This window comes from Mustela lutreola, chromosome 8 (assembly GCF_030435805.1).
Source record: "Mustela lutreola isolate mMusLut2 chromosome 8, mMusLut2.pri, whole genome shotgun sequence".
NCBI lineage: Eukaryota > Metazoa > Chordata > Mammalia > Carnivora > Mustelidae > Mustela > Mustela lutreola.
Window position 1 is genome coordinate 64979102 of NC_081297.1, and position 17364 is coordinate 64996465.

General features: G+C 47.2%; 1 long non-coding RNA gene across 2 annotated transcripts; it reads left to right on the plus strand.

The window, feature by feature from the left end:
* Positions 1–5253: 5253 nt before the first annotated feature.
* On the plus strand, positions 5254–15721 carry LOC131837926 (uncharacterized). 2 transcript variants are annotated; one of them, XR_009356380.1, is made up of 3 exons: positions 5254–5657; positions 6313–6472; positions 14211–15721. It is a non-coding gene; the product is annotated as an uncharacterized LOC131837926 (long non-coding RNA). The 2 variants fall into 2 exon arrangements; XR_009356381.1 differs by lacking the exon at positions 14211–15721 and adding an exon at positions 6875–7632.
* Positions 15722–17364: the final 1643 nt, after the last annotated feature.

Below are 17364 nucleotides of genomic sequence, written 5' to 3' on the forward strand. Positions count from 1 at the left end.
AATGAGCTCCACTGGATACAGGTCTGTCTGATACGGAAGCTGGGCTGAAAGAAATGTTGAAAAAGAAAACCAAAGCTGGAGGCATAACAATTATGGACTTCAATCTCTATTACAAAGCTGTCATCATCAAGACAGTATGGTACTGGCACAAAAACAGACATAGATCAATGGAACAGAATAGAGAACACAGAAGTGGACCCTCAACTCTAGGGTCAACTAATCTTCGACAAAACAGGGAAGTATATCCAATGGAAAAAGTCTCTTCAACAAATGACGTTGGGAAAATTGGACAGCCACATGCAGAAGAATGAAACGACCATCTCCTTACTCCACACTAGGCCACACTTGCTTGACATGTCTCCAAAGGCAAGAGAAACAAAGGCAAAAATGAACTATTGGGACTTCATCAAGACAAAAAGCTTTTGGGCACCTGAGTGGCTCAGTTGGCTGAGTGACTGCCTTTGGCTCAGGTCGTGGATCTGGAGTCCTGGGATGGAGTCCAGCTTTGGGCCCCCAGCTCAGCAGGGAGTCTGCTTCTTCGTCTGACTCTCTCCCCTCTCATGCTCTCTCTCACTCCTGCTCTCTCTCAAATAAATAAATAAATAAAATCATTTTTTTAAAAAGGTAAAACTCTTCTACAGAGCAAATGAAACAGTTGACAAAACCAAAAGACAACCAATAGAATGGGAGAAGACATTTGCAAATGTCTTACCAGATAAAAGGCTAGTATCCAAAATCTATAGAGAACTTATCAAACTCAACACCCAAAGAACAAGTAATCCAATCAAAAAAATGGGCAGAAGACATGAACAGATATTTTTCCAAAGAAGACACCCAAATGGCCAATAGACACATGAAAAAATGCTCCACATCACTCAGCATCAAGGAAATACAAATCAAAACCACAATGAGATATCACCTCACACCAGTCAGAATGGCTAAAAATAACAAGTCAGGAAACAATAAATATTGGCAAGGATGGGGAGAAAGGGGAACCTTCTTACACTGTTGGTGGGAATGCAAGGTGGTACGGCCATTCTGGAAAATAGCATGGAGGTTCCTCAAAAAGTTGAAATTAGAGCTCCCTATGACCCTGCAACTGCACTGTTAGGGATTTATCCCAAAGATACAAATGTAGTGATTCAAAGGGGCACCTGCACCCCAATGTTTATAGCAGCAATGTCCGTAATAGGCAAACTATGGAAAAGGCCCAGATGTCCATTGATGGATGAACAGATAAAGAAGATGTGATATATATATATATCACATCTTCATATATATCTGTATCTTCTCATATATATATCTTCATATATATGTATGTATATATATGTATATATATACATACACTGTGTATATATATGTACACATGTACATATATATATGTATATATATATATACATACACTACTCAGCCATCAAAAAATGTAATCTTGCCATTTGCAGCAAAATGGATGGAATTAGAGGGTATTATGTTAAGTGAAGTAAGTCAATCAAAAAGTGGTTTTGATTTGTATTTCCTTGATGCTGAGTGATGTGGAGCATTTTTTCATGTGTCTGTTGGCCATTTGGGTGTCTTCTTCGGAGAAATGATCTCACTCATATGTGGAATTTAAGAAACAAAACAGAAGATCATAAGAGAAGAGAGGAAAATATAAAACAAGATGAAATCAGAGAAGGAGACAAACCATAAGAGACTCTTAATCATAGGAAACAAACTGAAGGTTGCTGGAGAGAAGAGAGATGGGAGATGGGGTAACTGTGTGACAGACATTAAGGAGGTAAGTGATGTAATGAGCACTGGGTGTTTTATAAGACTGATGAATCACTGACCTCTGCCTCTGAAACTGATAATACATTATATATTAATTAATTGAATTTAATTTTTAAAAAATATTTTATTTATTTATTTGACAGACAAAGATCTCAAGTAGGCAGAGAGGCCGGCAGAAAGAGAGAGGGGGAAGCAGGCTCCTTGCTGAGCAAAGAGCCTGATGCAGGGCTCGGAGGATCCTGAGATCATGACCTGAGCCAAAGGCAGAGGCTTAACCCACTGAGCCACCCAGGCACCCCTAAATTTTTTTAAAAAGTAAAAAAAAAGAAAGAAAGAAAGGAAGGAATAAATAAATAAATAAATAAATAAATTCAGGCTTTACCTCCATTGACTGGTACCTTTGTCCTCCAAACCCCACCTCAAAGGCCAGGCAGTCCTAATTGGCATGGGCCCTGGTCAAGGCAAGGATAGTTGCATCTCCAGCTCCTGGAGAAACTCAAAGACAGCTTCCTGCCCTCTGAATCCTTCCCAGGGGTTGGGGCACAGGAATCTCATTTAGCCTCGAAGAGCTCCACTGCCCACAGGACAGGTAAACTTGGCACATCCTTTTTCCAAGCCCTTCATCTTTGGGTCCTGTTACGTTTTGTGCCCACTGCCTGGGACACATGTCACCAGCACTTTCTCATGGCTAACTCTTCCTCAAACTCCAGGCCAGGGGCTCGCCAGTCTTTCTGATGGAGGCCTGCAGGAACACACTTGACACGCTAACCCACAGACAAGATCTCAGCAGGTAGATGGATGATATAGACATAGGTATGGCTATAGATAACTAAAACTTACATTTCCCAAACAATAGTTCCTCACTCTGAGGCTTTAAACTCCTATTCTATTTCACTAAAAAAGCAATTTAGGTCACAACTACTAAATTGATTTCATGACCCACTAATGGGTTGCTGCTCACAGTTTGAAAAATACTGCTTTTGATCCTGGCTCAAAAATCACTTTTTGGGGCACCTGGGTGGCTCAGTGGGTTAAAGCCTCTGCCTTTGGCTCAGGTCATGATCCCAGGGTCCTGGGATCAAACCCAGCATCAGGCCCTCTGCTCAGCAGGGAGCCTGCTTCCCTTCCTCTCTCTCTGCCTGCCTCTCTGCCTACTTGTGATCTCTTTCTGTCAAATAAATAAATAAAATCTTTTTTAAAAAATCACTTTCTCATTGGGGAAGGCTTCCTGTAGCCCCAGTAACACGCGCCCCTAGGACCACCCACCCCATGGTGTGCCTTGCCCTCTCTTATCGCTCAGAGGCTTATAATGATCTGCTCATGTCTGACTCCCCCTGTGGATTATGAACTCCCAGATGCAGGGAGACCCCATCTGGGTTTGCTCTCTGTCATACCCCTGGAACTTAGCACAAGGCCTGGCATATTATGAGTACTTGATAAGTGCTCATCAAGTGAATAAATGAGCAAAAACATCTCTTGTCCATCAAGCACTCCCCCCCATCCCTGTCCCACACCCTCTGTGTTGCAGCCACATGGAATTCTTTAGGAGAGAACTCAGAGCTTGGGTGGGAAAGGGGAGTGTGCATTTGTGCTCTGGTGGGGTAAGGAAGGGTCAGGAACAAGTCTGTTCTCATTTGAAAAGGATCAGGTGTGAGTAGGGGCTGCGGACGGGGAGACCTTTCAGCCACCCTGCCTCATGAAATCAGGAGTTCCCAGTCATTTGAGGGAGTCCCACAGAAGCTGAGCAAACACCGGGGAAGCTGGGGCAGCAAGAGCTGCTGCATGAGGGGGAGGGTTGGACAAACGGTCTAATAGGAACCGATACAGCTAGGTCTGCAGCATGGAGAAGCCCAGGCCCTGGCTAATGGAGCCTCCTTACAGGGGGCAGCTGGGAGCCATTGTGGGTGCTAGCAGCAGGGAGACCAGCTGGGGGCGGGCTGCTGCCAGAGGGCTTACTGCTCTTTCCTTGACTGAATCCCTCCTAGTCCTCAGCTTCATCCTCTATGACATCGGAGGCAGGGCAGGGAGGGAGGGAGGGGGGAGGCGGCCAGGCTTGAGGCCCCAAAGAGCCAAGGGCAGCTTTTTTTTTTTTTTTTTTTGAAGTTTTATTTATTTATTTGAGAGAGAAAGAGTGGGGCACAGAGGGATAGAGGGAGAGGGAGAAACAGACTCTCCGCTGAGCAGGGAACCCAATGTGGGGCTTGATCTCAGGACCTCGGGATCATGACCAGAGCTGAAGGCAGAAGCTTAAGCTATTGAGCCACCCAGGTGCCCCCAAGGGTGCCTGGATGGCCCCATGGTTCCCTGGGGGTCACCTCCACAGGGCTCGAGGGCAGAGTGGGAAAGTATTTGCCAGGTGACCAGGAGAGCTGGTGTCTCTGCCCTACAGGGAGATAGAGGGTCTGTGAATGCCAGGGCACGCTGGGGTCATTGCCAGGGAAGGAGTGGTAATGAGCTGGAAGGGTTATGGGCAGTGCCCCACCACCTTGCTCACAAAGGTCACCCAAACCTGTTTAATTCCCCACTCAAAACAGCCACAGCTAAGCCACCCTGGCTACCGGGTGCCTGCGTCCAATGAGGGCTCTGTGGGCTTCAGGGACTAGGTAACTCGCAGGGCCTGGGTCAGGCTCTGGGCCAGGTCCTTCTCCTCTCCACCGTGCCCTCATGCCCACCTTCCTCCCACCCCGGTGCCTCACCCCTTCGTGTCCTTCCCAGGTTTCAGCCTCTGCCCGCCTCACACCTCCCCTTGAGACCCGCCCTGCAAGTCCATTGTGTGAAATCCTGGGCTCACACTCCTCTCAACCAGTCATTTCAACTATGTGGTGAAGCGGGTACCAACCCCATTTTAAGGATTAGGGTAAAGGACATGAAGATGGCTACCACCGCCTCGGCCCCCAGTCCAGAGCCCCCTGCCTCACCTCCCTGACGGCACAGACTTGGCTGTCCAGGCTGAGTGGCTAAGCTCTGAGGACAGGAACCGTGTCAAATCCACCCGTATAGTCGCAATGCTTAACACGTGACGGGCATAGAGCAGACACTCAAATGAGGGTTTGTAGAATGAACTGTTTACCCAAGGTCAAAATAGCTAGGAAGTAGCTAAGTCATGATTCAAACTCAGATCTTCCTTAATCCAAACCCAGCCCCACACCCTTCACCCTCCTCCAGGAAGCCTTCCTTGAATTGATCCAAGTAGCCTCCTCCACCCCCACTCCCCAGAATCCTGGGTGCTCTGTGTGTTCCTATTCCCCTCTCCATCACAGTCCCTGAAGGCAGAGGGCTGGGATGGCATCCCAGCCTGGTTCTGATCTCCCCCAGCTCTGGCCCCAGAACCTAAGAGGAGCTCGGTGAATGTGGAATGCCCAGACCTGGGTGGGGGACCCTGGACAGGAAGACCTCAGCGGAAACAACTGCGTTTCCTGCTGGTGGCCTCAGCCACCTCCTTGTGACCCCTGTTCATCCAGCCAGATTTCCTCCTGGTACTGGGCCTGCCAGCTTCTCATGAGAGCCAGCCCAGGCCCTGGTATTCTCCGGGGGTGGGTCCAGGTGCGGCACCTAATCCTCCGCTCATTTTGCTGCAATTCAATATTAGCCTCCAATTTTCACGCTCTGCTGCCATCCTACCTTCCTCCTTCTGGCCTCTGCTGGGGGAAGGGAGACCGAGGACTCCCTGCAATGCCTCTGAGAGCCCCCTGGAAGTCTCTTGGGCTGACCCCACCCCTAGGCATACTCAGCTGGAAGAGGAGCATTGACCTTGGGAGGGAGGGACTGCTGTTCCCACTAAAGGAGCAAGGCCTGGGCATCCAGAGGCCTGGGGGTGGATCCTGGTTCCACCTCCTAGGCTGTCTCGCTATGGAATCCAAAGCCGTACAGGTTCTCCCAGCATCCAGGTAAACAAATGTCCGAGTGCCTGCCTGTGGTGAGTGTTCACTTCCCCGGGGGCTGAGGGCCCATGGCTCTGGGAAGTCCTCCCTTTATCTAACTACCCCCCTTCTGGCTGCAATGTTGGCCCATTCTCTCTGGTTCTAGCTGATGAATGTCCATTTTCTTGCGACTTTAGGGCACTTGAAACACTTCATTGTATTTATTTATTCATGCAACAAATAGTTATTGAGCACTAGGCGTGTGCCAACCACTGTTTTAGGCTTGGATACTTCACAGAACAAAACTGGCAAAGATCCCCTGCCCAGCAGGGCCGACTCTGGGGGCTGGTTTCTCAGTGCCAAGGGGGGTTGATTAGATGACCTTTCCCAGCCCTTTATTTATTTATTTGAGCCAGAGAGAGACAGTGAGTGGGGAGAGGGGCAGAGGGAGAAGGATGATCAGACTCCCTACTGAACAGGGAGCCAGATGCAGGCCTCAATCCAAGGACTCTGAGGTCTGACTTGAGCCGAAGGCAGGCGCTTAACCAACTGAGCCACCCAGGAGCCCCTCTCTTCCACGTTAAGCAACGTGAATGACAGGACATGAAAAGAAACTGAAAATATTGGAAAATCACAGTGTCTCCTCTCAGATGTCACCATCACCCTTGTCTTACCGCCACAGCTTGAATTTAAGTCATGTCACACGAACGCAATGATCAGCGTGTCCTGTTCCTCCAAAAGTTCAACAGAGTTCCCATGTGGCCCAGCACGTGCTATGATGTGGATGAACATTTTAGATTATTGCCGAGGGAAAGAAGCCAGACACAAAAGGCCCCGAACAGGTGAGTCCCCTGGTGTGAAATGTCCAGAAGAGGCAAATCCATAGAGATGTACAGCCTGTGAGTGGTTGCCAGGGACTGGGGCGGGGGGAGAGGGATGGGGAGTGAGTGCTTGATGAGTATAGGGTTTCCTCGTGGGGTTAATGAAATATTCTGAAACTGGAGAGCGGTGGTGGTTGCACAACACTGTGAATTTACCCAGCACTACTGAGCTGCACCCTTTGAGATGGTTGAGATGGTGAATTTTGTGTTATGTTATTTTATAGTTAAAGCACAAAAGGGTGCGGTGTGCGGAACTTCTTGTCCCATGTATTGCTTCTACTTCTTCTTCCCCTCCCCACCCCAGGGCCTTTGCACATGCTGGCCCTGCTACCTGGGATACTCATCCCTCCTGTCTTCTTTCAGATCATCCTTCGGATCTCAGTGCTAATGTGACTTCCACAGAGAGGACATGCTTGACCATCATGGGCCACCCTGGTGGAGCACTTGCCTTGGTCATAATTATGACGTTTATATGATGAATGTCTCCCTGACTAAACTGTAAGCTTCTGGAGAGAAAGGGCAACCTATGTGTGGTTGACTTCCTGATGTGTCCCTCGGGCTTAGCACAGTGCCTGGCACACCACTAATAATTAATAAATATTTATTGAGTGCATACATTAATAAATGTTCCTAAAGGAATTCTAGTCTTGCCATTCCCCCTAGCAGCCCCAGCTCAGATGGTTTCCCCATTACTGCTGCTATTGAGCCTTCATACCCATCACAACTCATCTAATTGCCACAGACAGTTAGGATGAGGCCAGCAGAAACCAGACATGGCAGTGAGGAGGAGCAGCCAAACTCCTGGGCAACTTAGGAGGTAAGACAGAGCTGGTCAATAAGGATGGAGTTCAGGTCAATCACTGGTATGAGGATGAGAGAAGTCATGTGTCAGGTGGGGCATCTGAGTGGGACTCTTGAACATGAGTCAATCAGTGCTGCCCAGGATGGGCTTTCCAAGAAATGGTTCTTGAATGAATGCATGAAAGAATGAGCCAGGGGCACCCAGGTGGCTCTGTCGTTACGTGTCTGCCTTTGGCTCAGGTCATGATCCCAGGGACCTGGGATTGAGCCCGGCATCTGCTTCTCCCTCTCGTACGCCCCCTGCTTGTGTTCCCTCTCTTGCTGTGTCCCTCTCTGTCAAATAAATAAATAAAAACCTTAAAAAAAAGAGAGAGAGAGGGAATAAACCAAGAACTTGCTGGTAAGTGCTGGGCACATAACAGCGTGAAGATGGTTTCTGGGCACATTACAGAGGAGACTCCAGGGACCTTTGTGAGTGGTGAGATGTAGGGTTGAGGGAGGGACAAGGGCAGAGTGACTCGAGGTGTGTAGCTGAGCCCTGCTGCCCTTTACTAAGATGAGGAGCCCTGGAAGGGGAGCAGGTTGGGAGAGAAATGATGAGATGGGGTCAGATGTTGAGGTCCTTCTGGGATGGCTCAAAGAATGTTCTGGGGGAGTTGTGGAAGCCAAAAGCAGCGGATAGGAGCGAATGGGAGGGGAGACAGAAGGAGAGGCCAGAGTGGGTTTCAGGGCTCATGGGAGGAGCCAGGGAAGAATGTGCAGGTGGAGAGAGGGACGAGGGATGGGATAACAGATGGTGTTCTGTGCCCAGGGAGGAGGGAGGAGATGGGATCCAGCCTCCAGGAAAGGCAAGCTCCAGGCTGTGGCTACGGGAGGGACTGACTGAGGTGGGGATGGGGAGGCCTTTGGGTTTGAGGAGGTTAATGGACCGAACAGAGGTGGACCTTCCCCACACAGGAGGAGAGATGGGCTTCCAGCAAGTGGAGAGGAGGTTTAAGGACAAAGCTAATGAAATAGGAAGGCTGGGGAGGGACAGAGGGGAAAGAAGCAGAGAGAGGAAAAAGCAAGGAAAAGGGGCGCCTGGGTGGCTCAGTGGGTTAAGCCGCTGCCTTCGGCTCAGGTCATGATCTCAGTGTCCTGGGATCGAGTCCCGCATCGGGCTCTCTGCTCAGCAGGGGCCTGCTTCCTTCCCTTCCCCTCTCTCTGCCTGCCTCTCTACCTACTGTGATCTCTCTCTGTCAAATAAATAAATAAAATATTAAAAAAAAAAAAAAAGGCAAGGAAAACCTGGATGGCCACATGGACATAGCTCGGATGGTGAAGGCTGGATACAAAACTTCCAGAACAAGCCCCCGTGGGAGCCCCTGTTGCATGGGGGAAGCGGGCCTCTCAGGAGGGGTCAGCCACAGCTGGAGTTGTGTTTATGAGGAACCCAGCCCCTCTTCTCTGGCTCCATGGACACTCTTTTTATTTAGGCCCTCAACATCTTTTGCTCCGATGCCCCGAGCAGCCAATGTATCTACCCCCTCACCCTACAGACTTCTCTTTCCAGACCCACCTATTCCCCAGAGCAACCTTGGCCCTGTAGTCTCCCTCAGAACCCTTCCCTGTCTGCACCCCCTCCCCCCACAGGATAAACCCCCCCCCCCCCCCGCCCCAATCCTCTCACACCATGCAAGCTGAGCTTGGGACTACTTGTACTTCCCTGAACAGTTCTGTTCTCACCTCTAGGCTGTGCAGGGTAGCCTCCTCCTGAAAGGCCTTCCCACCCTCCTGGCTGGCTCCTGGCATCATCCTTTTCTTCCCCCAAGAAGCCTTCCTTAATGTTCCAAGACTGCCCCGATTTTAGAGTGTTCTGGGCTTTCCCTATCACAGCACCGTCACCACACTGCACTATCTCTGCTCTGGGCTGCCTTCCCCACCATGGATGGTATGAGAGCTGGGTTTTGGGTCTCTGACATGACCCTAGAGTCCGGCCCAGCATAGAAACTCAGAAGAAAGGTCCTGGATGAGTGTACTAGTTGGTTGAATTGGGCTGGGCTAAGCTCTTGGTGTTCTAATTAATTCAAAGGAATACTGTCTTGTTCCTTTTCCAATAGGCTTCCTGGACAGTTATTCTGGGGGAGAAAGACAGAGTGTCAGGGATGGATTAGAATGACCTGGATGGCTTTTCACCATACCATTGTCAACCTTCCTGGAGGTTGTATTGTCTGAATTACGTCTGGGTGAGAATAGGGAGGGGTAGCGCCTACACCCTGAGAAAGCTCCCTGGGTGACCCTTCACACCTCCCAGCCTTTCCAGAAGCTCCTTGTTCAAGGCTGAGTCCTGGGCCATCTTCGAGGTGATAACAACCAACCCTGGGGTTCAAACCAAGGTGTGCTGAGTTCTGGAACCACTGTCCTTAGCCTCCACACCGTGTTGCCCTCCCCACAACCACCACTACCACTGTCCCCTAGAGAATTTCTGGTTACTTCATTCCTGTAGGGGCAACTACACCCCCATCCTGCCCAGAATCCCGCATGGAGACTGTCTGAGCCAAGTGACCCCCCCACAACACCTCCTTCCATCTAGCTCTGCCTGCACGTCCTCCTTCCACAGTCATGTCTTTGCCAAGAAGCTCTCTTAGACCAGATTCTACTCCTCCCAGCTTCCTCCCTGCTCCCAGCTCTGGATGGGTTCTGATCTCTCCTGGGTGTAGTGCTATACCCAACCAGCCAGCGCAAGGTCTGTCCTCATGGGATGATGGGGCTTCATCCCATCCGTGGGTCAGGGACAGAAATGGGGGCAGGACTGGAAAGTAGAGAGCTCTTAGGGATGCACAAAGAGGAGCAAGGCCCCAGAGCCTGAGCTCTGAGCAGCCACGACTGGAGGGAGGAAGCAGGTCACATTCCTGGAGAGGACACTAGAATCTCTCTCCAGACGGGTGGGGGTGTCTGGAGCTGAGAGGGCAATTAGCACAGTGCTCTGGGGATTCCCTTCCATTAGCACCTTCTTTTTCTTTCTTTCTTTTTTTTTTTTTTTTAAGATTTTATTTATTTATTTGACAGACAGAGATCACAAGTAGGCAGAGAGGCAGGCAGAGAGAGAGAGGGAAGCAGGCTCCCCGCTGAGCAGAGAGCCCGATGCGGGACTCAATCCCAGAACCCCGGGATCATGACCCGAGCCGAAGGCAGGTGCTTAACCCACTGAGCCACCCAGGCGCCCCTCCATTAGCACCTTCTAAACAGTCCCCTGGAACAGCATGAGCGCCGGGACCCTGAGAACTTGTCTAGCTGTGGACACAGAGTGGGGTTGGGGGATGAGGTGACCCTGGGATGGAGGTCCTCCTCAGGGGAGCGGGTCCCCACTCCTCGACTCTGCAGTCCATTCCAGCGTGTTCTGGGCCACGTGCAGTCCCTTGGCTCCTGAGAGCCAGAAGGAAATCTCGTGATGGCCTGTCTCATCTGTGGTTCCTGGGCGCAGGGCTGCACAGAGACTCGGATTACAGTTTTCAACCTAGTCGCTGTAATTGGTCAGACGTGCCAGGCTTTGAACATTTCTCTGACGGGAAGCTGCCATCAAGTAACTCAGCCATAAAGAACCTCTGCTTTTCCCTGGAGTTCCGTCAAGCCGGGGTGGTACCTCTTTCTCGCTGCTACAGATCTGAGTCTGCTCCGTACATCTTCCATTAAGAAAAAGTGAGGAAACAAATGAATCATTAATCATTAATTTATCCTTACTTACATCTGATGTAAGTAATTCCAACCCAATCCGCTGGGTTGGAAACATTTTTCAAAGTATGATATCCATGGCACTAGTGGGGGGTAGGTATAGATAGGAGAAGGTGTCTGTGGTGGTGAAAAGGTCAGGCTTATTATCCCCTCCAACCCTGCAGAGGAGGCAGCTGAGGTCTAGAGAGGGAAAGAGATTTCCCAAGGTGGGATAGCTGATAAATATCAAATTCACATTCAAGTTCCCAACTCCTAGACCAGAGCACATTCCAGCAGGCCACCTGCCCTCTTCCTCCTCCCCGGGAGCGTAGATACTGCTCCCCCAAAATACATGATTGACTCCATTTTACATTTGTGAGTCTCTGTTCCTTATGAGACTCAGTCCTTCAAACACCCTCTTCAGAGTCTTTGACCAATCTATTCATTCAAGCATGGCGCCCCTAATCAATTGCATTGCATTGTGTATTTATTATTTTTTTTAAAGATTTATTTACTTGAGAGAGAGAGAGAGCACAAGCACAGAGAGGGGCAGGGAAAGAGGGAGAGAGAGAATCCCAAGCAGACTCCCGGCTGAGTTGGAAACTTGATGCCAGGACCCTGAGATCAAGACCCAAGCAGAGCCGAAACCAAGAGTCCAGGCTTAACCCACCAAGGGTGGCTTAACAGGCACCCCTATTGTATTGCATATTTAAATGTTGCTAGAATAGTAAGTCTTAAACAATCTCACAAGAAAGCAATGTCTCTATGGTGACAGAGGGTAACTAGGCTTATTGTGGTGATCATTTCACAGTGTATACAAATATCAAAGTGTTTTGCTATACACTTGAAACTAATATAATGTTATATGTCAATTATACCTCAATAAATGAAAAAGAGTATCAGGAAAGTCAGTACTATGGATGAACCTTGAGGGTATTATGCTCAGTAAAGTAAGTCCGAGAAAGACAGATACCATATGATTTCACTTACCTGTGGAATCTAAAAAAGAAAACAAACAAATGGACAAAACCACACAAAACTCACAGACACAGAGAACAGATTGGTTGTTGCCAGTGTGGGTTGGGGGGTCAGGTGAAATGGGTGAAGGGGGCCAAGCAGTGCCAACTTTCAGTTAGAAAATAAATTAAGTCATGGGGTACATCATAGTAACTATAGTTAATAATATTGTGTTGTGTATTTGAAAGTTGCCAAGAGAGCTAATTTTAAAAGTTCCCACTACAAGACAAAAAAATTGTGAGTTGGCATGGTGACAGGTGATAATTAGACTTGTGATTATTTTGCAATACATATATATACACCAAACCATTAAGTTGTACACCTGGAACTAATAGAATGTTACAGGTCAATTATATCTCAATTGAAAAAAAAAGAGTAAGTGCCAAGAGAGCTCATACTATACAATTCCATCTACATAAGGTACAAAATCGGACAAAATGATCTATGCTGTCACCACAGGGGACAATGGTGATACTTGGAGTAGGTGGTGCTGGGGAGGGAACACTGTGGTGCTGGTCACGTTCTGTGTCTTGATCCGGGTTCTGGTTACACAGGTGTGTTCAGCTGGTGAAAATGCATCAGGGCTGTATACTAATGACGTGTGCATCCTAATGTATGTTTGTAATAGGTCAATTAAAAACTTCAAAAGACATGTGATCAAAAAATACTTGTCATTGATCAATGGAAGATAGCACTTTGGGACTGTTGCTAAGCAACAGTATAAATGTTGGATCAAGCCACACATGCCCATGCCCATCAGGGGTCCACAGTGTGATGAAGGCTCTCCCTGCCCCCACAGCTTAGCCGGACAGCCAAAGGCCTCCACAGGGGCAGGTGGAAAAGTCCTCATCTTGCAGCACCCATACTTCATCAGGACCGGTAACCTCTGGCCCAGTTCCCAGGGCCTCCCCGGATAGTGCCAAAGTTTGCAGTGAGTAAGGACTCTGAGGATAATGTCCAGCTGGTAGCAGAGAGGTGTCGATGGGAGGAAGGCAGGGATGGCAGATTGAAAGCCCTTTTGAGGAAAGGATAGCTGGAATCCAGAGCCTGGTGGGAATTGGAGCTGTGTGTGCTGACTCAGGTGGACATAATGACATCTTTCAGACAGTTTCTGACTTGCCCAGGTCTTGGGAGAAGGATGCGTTTGAGCACAAGAGTGTGTATGGGTGCCTGCGCGTGCCCGGGAACACGCCTGTGTTCTAGCCATTCCATCTGCCTAGAACACCTTGTCCGCCCTGCCGGCAACTCTCCCGTTCCAGTCTCCACCTGACAGCATCCTAGGCAGGCGGCCAGAATCAGTTCAAAGGCCAGATGTGGTCTGACACCTCCCTGCCTTCCAGCCAGAATCACTCCCGCCCTCCTGCTCTGGGCCCCCTGTGAGTCAGCCGTTGGCCCCCTGACTCTGAAGAGGGGTGTGTGTGCCAGCTCCAGTCCTGGATCATGTGCTCCTGAGGGCAGGGACTCGAACCCCAGCCCTACAGAGGACCATTTAAGGGACAAATGCATGCATATTGCTCTGGGAGCCTGTATTAGGATTGATCAGGGCTAATCCCTCCAAACAAAGAAAATCATTAGCAGATTAATTAAGAGCCCTGTTTGGAGTACTAATTCAAAGGCTAATAATCTTTTAGCTTAAGCAAGTTCTGATGTTTTGATAAGACCTGTCATTGTTACAGTATTGATTGAAGCCAGGCCCTGGCTGTGGAATGCCTGAGTATGCAATTCACGCATAATTCCTTCAGTAATTTGGGCACATTTTTCTCTTATTGACAAGCATTATAATGACTGTAATAAACTATGGAAACCTCAGGTGAAACAACACATGACTACACTTCTCAATAGAGGTGTAACCGTGAATTTAATGAATGCATTTCCTAAGTCTTTTGTAAAGGGTGTTCGTCCAGGTTCTGATCAGAATAGGAACTATACGAATGACTCAACAGCGTCCATTTATTGTCCACTCATTCATTGATGCATACAGCCTATACTCAACCCCACCACAGTCCTAGGCTCCAAGCCAGGGGCCATCGGAAGTATTTTCAAGTAGATAAGACACCATCTTCACTCTCCATGAGCTTGACTTTTGGTGAGACTGGTGATCCCCAAAACCTCACAATGGTACAGTTGGGGTTGGAATGAGTTAAACATGTAAAATTTTTTTAACAGTATTTTTTTTTTCTTTCTACGAAAGTAATTCATGCTTCAGCAGGGCCGAAACAGTCTTGGAAAAGAACAGAGTCAGAGGAGTCACACTTCCTGATTTGAACTTACTACAAAGCTGCGGTGGCATTCTGCGTCAAGACTATGTGGTTCCATCAATGGATTGGACTTGACAGTCCAGAAATAAGCCCATATATTTATGGGTAAGTGATTTTCAGTGAAAGTGTCAGGACAAATCAATGAGGAAATAATAATCTTTCAACAAATGATGCTGGGACAACTGGATGTCTAACATGCAAAAGAATGAATTTACACCCCTTGACTAAAATTAAGTCAAAATGATCAAAGACCTAATGTAAGAGACTATAAAACTGGCAGAAGAAAACATACGGGTTAGTCTCTTTGAACTTGGAGGAGATGCTTTCTTAGATACGACAGCTAAAGCACAATCAATCAATCAATCAATCAAATTGGATATCATCGAAATTAAAAACTTTTGGGGCACCTGGGTGGCTCAGTGGGTGAGGGTCCTGGAATGGATGGAGCCCTGCATTTGGCTCCCTGCTCGGAGGGGAGTCTGCTTCTCCCTCTGCCCTTCCCCCCAACTCATGCTCTCTCTCAAACATATAAATAAAATCTTTTTAAAAAAATTTAAAACTTTTGTGCTTCAAGGAACATCATCAAGAAAGTGAGAAAATAAAACTGATAGAATGGGAGACAGTACTTGAAATCATCTATCTGGTAAGAGTCTAGTATCCCAAATCCATAAGGAACATTTACAACTCAAAAATAAAAAGACAAATAACCCAATTTAAAAATGAGCAAAAGATTTGAATAGGTATTCTTCTAAAAATATTTATATGTAGAGAGAGGGAAAAATAGGTATTTCTTTATAAAAATATAGAAAAGGGGCAATATGTACTGGAAAACATGCTCAAGGTCATTAGTCATTAGGAAAATGCAAATCAAAACCACAATGAGCTACACTTCACACTCACTAGGATGGCTTAATAAAAAACAACAACAGACAATAAGAAGTGTTAACAACATGTGAAGAAATGGGAACCTTCAGAAATTGTTGGTGAGAATATAAAATAGTGCAGCCACTATAGAAAACAGTGTGGTGGCTTACTAATTAATTAAATTGATTAAATATAGACTATAGGATCTTTTGCATTCCCAAAAGAGCAGAAAACCAGGACTTGAACAGATCATTGTGTGCCAATATTCACAGCAGCATTATTCACAATAGTCAGACATGGAAACCGTCCAAGTATCCAACAATGGCTTCATGGATAAGCTCAGTGATATAGCCACATGATGGAATATTATTCAGCCTTAAAAAGGAAGGAAATCCTGACACCTGCTGCAACATGGTTGGATCTCAAAGATATTGTGCGGGTGAGAGAGGCCAGACACAAAAGGCCACCTATTTCATTGTTCCAATGATATGAAATAACCCAGGAAGCAAATCCACAGAGATAGGAAGTAGATTAGTGGTTGTTGGGGGGCTAGGGAGAGGGAGAATGGGGAGTGACTGCTAACGGGTACAGGGTTTCTTTTTAGGATGATGAAAACGTTCTGGAATTAAGCATGGTGATGGGGGTACAATTGTGAATATACGAAAACCACTGAATTGTGCACTTTTTTTTTTTTTAAGAGAGCGAGCACAGGCAGAGTCAGAGGGAGAAGCAGGCTCCCTGTGGAGCAAAGAGCCCGATGTGGGACTCGATCCCATGACGCTGGGATGATGGCCTGAGCTGAAGGCAGCTGCTTAACCAACTGAGCCACCCAGGCGTCCCTGAATTGTGCACTTTAAAAGGGTGAATTTTATGTTATGTGAATTGTCTGTCAATAAAAAAAAGATAGTTTTGGTTCATAACCTTCCTGGGAATTTCCTGTGTGAAATCTGAAAAAAACAAAAACAAAACAAAACAAAAAACCCGCCCCTGGCCCAGAGGCAGGCCACACTAGGTTGGAAGGTAATGGTTTTAAAAAGCAAAGGGAACTTACAAACAAGGCTTGTTTTGGGCAACAGCAAGATGAATGGATCCCTGCACTTGACCATCAAATCTTAAAAGTTTTTAAAGAGGCCTTAACTGGATTCAGTCACATATATCATGTGGGTGTTTTCAACACCACATCACTTTCTCAAGGCTATGTCCTTGGGGCTGCTTCTGGAAGTGGAAAAGATAAGCAGAACCACATTCCAAAGACAGGGGAGGAGGGAGGAGCTTCTGATCACCCCGGTCCAGATCATGGGTCAACTGGTGATCCCAACTTCTTGATGACCTTCGCCAAAATGCTTATCATAGTAAGTTTGGAAACAAATTATTTTTAAAAAGAAGAAAAAGCACCTCCCAGATTCTCACCTGAATGATATCAAGGCTAGGGGATACAACAGCAAAGGAGGCGGGAAAAGATGGGGGAGTGTAGCTGGTGTTGGGGACGACTGGCACAGACCTTTGGAGGGCCTAATGCCTGCTTAGACGACATGCAGGACAAGAAGGAGCCATGAAGAGCTCTGGAGAGACCAAGATGGCCCCAGTTAAGAGGTCATGCAAGAATCTGGGCCAGATGTAAGCTTCAAGGTGATGGATCCCACTGAATGTTGAAAATATGTTCTTACTGTAAACCAGTGAGTGTTCATTGTGTGTATGCACAGTAAACAAGGAATGGGGATGGCAGCATTATTTATGATAGAGAGAAAATGGAAACCACACCAGTGTCCAACAATAGGATCTCTGCAGTTGGAGGAGAGAATGTTGCATGCGAAGATGTTCAAAATACATTAAGGGAAAAAAGCAAACACAATAAGACCCTGATTTTATTTTTAAAAAGTTATTTATAACCCCCATCTTTATATATGAGTGCAGATAGGTAAGATAAAATGTTACTGGTAGTTCTCTGCTTGGTGGAGTTAGCTTGACTTTCTTTGTCTTGTGTTTTCTGTTTAAAAATTATTTTTCTTTGATGAACATGTATTAATTAAAGGCATAAAGATAAACATTAACTTAGATAAAATGGTAGAGAAAAAAATCCCATTTTGCCAATTTTCTGTTTACTCATGGGAGAATCCAGTGAACCCAGGGGTAAGGGGAGACAATATCAACACATCCCCTAACAACTCAAAAGCAATTTGGTTTTTACTTTCAGCAACCGGGCAGAGCCAGGAGTTCAGAGGA